Raw genomic sequence first — 5,012 nt, forward strand, 5'->3', positions numbered from 1 at the left:
TTCTTTGTCCCTCAGACACACTTTTTCCTAAACCTATTCTTCATCTTCTCTACGACTTCTAGTAACGCCATATTGCTCTCTGCTTTCCTTATCCATCACCCCTCATTTGGTCTCACTTTCCTTCCTTTGTAATATGGACTCTGTTATTTAACAAGTTCAATTTGACATTGTTTTCTACATTTTAATCCTTTGTCCCTTTGTCCTATTTGCTGTTTCTGCCTCTTTCCAACCCTGGGTTCCCTCATCATCTGTGCTCTCTGCTTCTGTTACCTTGTTGCTGAAATCCACCCAATCATGCTGAAAGACTCAAATACAAATAAGTTATCTAACCTTGACTGGGCTCTCAACTGTCAAGTGCCCTTTGATTGATTGATTCTACACTTACTATTCCCAGCCTATTCCAATTCTTTTCTTTACTCTTTAAGCCATCCATACCATACCTTACCTCCTCTTTAGTTCTTCTGACTTTACTGAGAAAATGGAGACATCTGCTATAAGGTTCCTTATTACCACAGTTCTAGCTTAATTCTTCTCTACATCATCCCCTTTCTCTCCTTGTTATGATCTTTAAGGAAAAGGACAGGGTCTTTTCTGTGCCAAGGTGAAAACTCTCCATTTGTGTCCTTTACTGTATTCTCTTATCTCAGGAGTTTACTCTTGATCAGTCTCTATCTCTTTAATTATCAATTGCCCTTTATCTTTGGGGTTCTTTCCAAACGTGATCAGCTTTCCCCCAATTTTAAATAATCTTCACTTGATCTTGCCAAAGTCCTCAAGCTATTATCCTACTTTTCTTTTGTAAACACTCATAAAAAAAGCTGTCTTGGCTCCTTGTGAGAATGCCTCCCGAGGCTTTAACTCTTGGGCCACCTGCCGCCCCCTTGTCCCCCTGCTGTCACCATGCCCCGAAAAATTGAGGAAATAAAAGACTTCCTGCTCACAGCCAGACGAGAAGATGCTAAATCTGCCAAGATCAAGAAGAACAAGAACAATGTGAAGTTTAAGGTCCGATGCAGCTGGTACCTGTACACATTGGTCATTGCAGACAAAGAGAAGGCAGAGAAACTTAAACAGTCCCCGCCTCCTGGTTTGGCTGTGAAGGAATCAACTCAATGTTCCATCATCTCCATTAAAATACAGGGGGAAAAAAAGCTATCCTCAACTGTCTCTAGTTTTCCACCTTCTCTTGACTTCTTAACTTACCCTTGCTTTTTAGCTTTAGACCCTAACCATTCAAATGAAATGATACTTTCTGAAGTTAATAATTGTCTCTTAATTGCGAAATCTCTTTTTTTTGTTAACTTTGATCATATTTTATTAGGATAATCTAGAAGGAATGCCAAGTTGTTCAGATTTAACCAGATACTGTCTGGTTTCTCATAATGCCAGGAAATATACAAAAAAAAAAAAACCTCCAACAAGCCTTGTATCTCCCACTATTCCCTTTTTTAAAATTATATTTTATTTTTTCCAATTATATAGTAAGAACAATTTTTAACAATCATTTTTTTAAAAAATTGAGTTCTAGGGGCAGCTAGGTGGCACAGTAGGGGGCAGCTAGAAGGCACTGGCCCTGGAGTCAGGAGGACCTGAGTTCAAATGCACCTCAGTCACTTAATAATTACCCAGCTGTGTGACCTTGAGCAAGTTACTTAACCCATCTCCCTAAATAAAATTCTAAAAAATTAAAAAAAAATTTGAGTTGTAAATGCTTTCCCTTCTTCCCTACCATTCCCCTCCTTGAGAAGGCAAGTTATTTACCAAATATATATGTAAAAATGATGCAAAACATGTTTCCATATTAGCTATGTGGTGAAAGAAAGCAAAAAAAATCAAGAAAAATAAGAAATTTTAAAAAAGTATACTTTGAGCTGCATTCAGATTCCATCAGTTCTTTCTCTAGACAGGTAGATAGTATTTTTCTAGAAGTAGATAGTATTTTTCATGATAAATCTTTGGAATTGTCTTGGATTATTCTCTTAATCAGGGTAGTGAAGTCATTGATTAACATACAGTATTACTATAACTGTGTGCAATATTTTCCTGATTCTGTTCATGTCACTTTACAACAGAGTTTTCCAGGTTTTTCTGAAAGCATTCTGCTTATTGTTTCTTACACCACAGTAGTATTCCTATATCAGATGCATCTCTCAATCATATATCAGAACTTGTTCAGTCATTCTCTAATTGATAGGCATTTTCTGAATCTCCAATTCTTTGCCACCACAAAAAAAAGTTTCCATAACCATTTTTATACACATAAGTCCTTTTCCTTTTTTTTTAAACTCTGTTTGAGATACAAACCTAGTAGTATCTGAGTCAAAGGATATGAACAGTTTTATAGCCCTTTGAGCACAGTAACAAATTGTTTTACAGAATGACTGGATCAATTTACAACTCCACCCACAATGTCCCAATCTAATTTCTAAATCTAATGATTGCCCTTCTTTATTCTACCTGACTTCTCTGCTATTATTTTTTAAGTTTTTGCAAGGCAATGGGGTTAAGTGGCTTGCCCAAGGCCACACAGCTGGGTAATTATTAAGTGTCTGAGGCTGGATTTGAACTCAGGTACTCCTGACTCCAGGGCCGGTGCTCTATCCACTGCACCACCTAGCTGCCAGTTGCTATTCTTGACATTTAAAAACTGAATTGTAGTTTCTACCTTGAGCTTAAATAATATACCACAAACTCCTAATATTTTAATATCTTCCCCTGGATGTCCCATAGGCATCTCAAATTCAACATGATCAGAACTCACTTTATCTTCCCCCTAACTCCACAACTCTATTAATTTTCCCATTTCTCTGGAGCTCACCACCATCCTTATAGGCATCCAGACACACAACTTCAGTATCAAGAGTATGGAAGAAAATTCAATACTCTACATTTTATTAGTTAGATTCTTTTAAACTAAGCATTACTGACATTATGTGAAGCCAATCAGTCTGGTTAAGTCTGAACAACTGGCAGAAAGATAGTATAACTTCAAATGTAGAAACTCCCTAGAGAATCATTTAACACAAAGCATTCAATTCCTCTTCAGCTAAGTCCTCTAAGGATTTACCTTTGTTTCTGGTCAAAGATAAACAAAGAGATATTTCTTTTAAACTGATTAATCAAAATTATTTTCTTTTTCTAAGTCTAATCATTATCCTTATTCACTTCAGGGAAGAGTTCCTTTTGTTGTTTGTTTTTGGGAACTAGTTAGATCTTTGATAAGAATGATAAAAAAGGACTTCAATAATGCCCAATCTTTGTGAACACATTTGAGGTTTTCTTGGCAAAGATAATGGAATGGTTTGCCATTTCATTCTCCAATTCATTTTATAAAGGAAGAATCTGAGACAAAAAAAGGTTAAGGGATTTGTCTATTTTCACACAGCTAGTAATTCTTCCTGACTCCAAGCCTGGTGCTCTAGCCACAGGGTCACCTAGCTGCTCCCTCTTTGAGAAGATAAAGTATTGGATGATATTACAAGAAGTCTTTATCCAGGCTTATTTTGTGTGATCAAAGTCCATCCATTTCATCTCTTCCTGGGTTGGCCTTCTATGGCCTATATTTTTAGGTCTCTTCCAGTTCTGATGCTATTGTACTATCATGCCTCTAATATCCTCTTGTAGCTGCTGGCTACTTGAGCTTGGATCCACCTATGAGGAATTATTATTCAGACTCAGGAAAGCAAGGGTGGAAAGAAAATAAAAATGTATTAAAAGAAGTTACAACACATAAGAAAATGGTAGATGAAGAAAGACAGACAAAAGAACAAACAAGTTGAACTTGATTGGACCAGTAAGTCAGAGAAGACTGGCCAGCCCTGAGTGGAGTACAACCCAGGTTTTTATGTCTTGCCTCTCATCCATAGGGGATGAACTCCCTTTCCCTTATTGGACTGGGAATTAGGTGGAAGATGAAACCTAAGGGGATCAGTATATAAATTTTACATTAAACAATGAATCAAAGGTAGTCCATTTACATCAAGAATAGGAATCTCCGGGTGGCTAGGTGGCGTTGTGGATAAAGCACCGGCCTTAGAGTCAGGAGTACCTGGGTTCAAATCAGGTCTCAGACACTTAATAATTACCTAGCTGTGTGGCCTTGGGCAAGCCACTTAACTCCATTTGCCTTGCAAAAAAAAAAAACCCTAAAAAAAAAAGAATGGGGATCTCCATCCAATTTGACAAGATTAGCAGCCTTTAAGATTACAAATTTTGTTTCTGTTACAATCATAATTCTCTGTATATTTTCAATTTATATCTCAAGAGTAGGTGGTAGTCAATTTTACATCTCCACCCAGTTTCTACATTCACAATTCTCTTCATCTTTCCCCTGCATCACTCTAGCTGTATGACCTTGTACAAATCACTTGATCTCCTTGGGACTCAATTTCCTCATCTGGAAATGAAGTTATTTGACTAAATAGCCCCTGAGGTTGCTTTCAACTTTGGTTATTTACCCTCTTACATTTATGTACCATATCTTGGTAAAATCATTTTTATAGATGAACTGAACCAGACTAAAGATAACCAACAAATCTCATATCAGAGGGATGTCTACCTCAAGCATGTGAAGACTTATTGCAGTGGAATGGACTAATGAGAGCAATTTGTTCCAGTAGCCATGAAGATGACTGAAACTGACTCTATGGTGTACTTACACTTTGGTCAGATATTAAAGATGTCAAACTTATCCCTTACATTCCTGGTCACCGCCAGTCATCCTGATTTTTGTCCTATCACTGGACTTTGCTGACTGTGTGTGTGAGGCTGATGACTTGGTGTAGGTTTGCCTCACTTAAATCCAGTTCATGAGGAAGATGAGATATCACCCCTTAAGCCCATTAGTCTTCTTTGAAAATGAAGGATGAACAACAAACAAAAAAGATTCAGATTTTTTGGCAAGATTTTATGTTTAGATTAAAGTATTACCCTAATATTTTTTAAGAATCTGCAGGCCAAACAGCAGGGTAAGAAGGTGGGATGATGGGATCAAACTTTCACATGATTTTACA

The 5,012-nt window shown here is 37.1% G+C and overlaps 1 pseudogene; it reads left to right on the forward strand.

Moving 5' to 3' along the window:
- The first annotated feature begins 900 nt into the window (after positions 1-900).
- Positions 901-4,725, forward strand: LOC141492923 (large ribosomal subunit protein eL38 pseudogene; annotated as a pseudogene).
- The last annotated feature ends 287 nt before the right edge of the window (positions 4,726-5,012 follow it).

The sequence above is a fragment of the Macrotis lagotis genome, chromosome 1, assembly GCF_037893015.1.
Source record: "Macrotis lagotis isolate mMagLag1 chromosome 1, bilby.v1.9.chrom.fasta, whole genome shotgun sequence".
Taxonomy (NCBI): domain Eukaryota; kingdom Metazoa; phylum Chordata; class Mammalia; order Peramelemorphia; family Peramelidae; genus Macrotis; species Macrotis lagotis.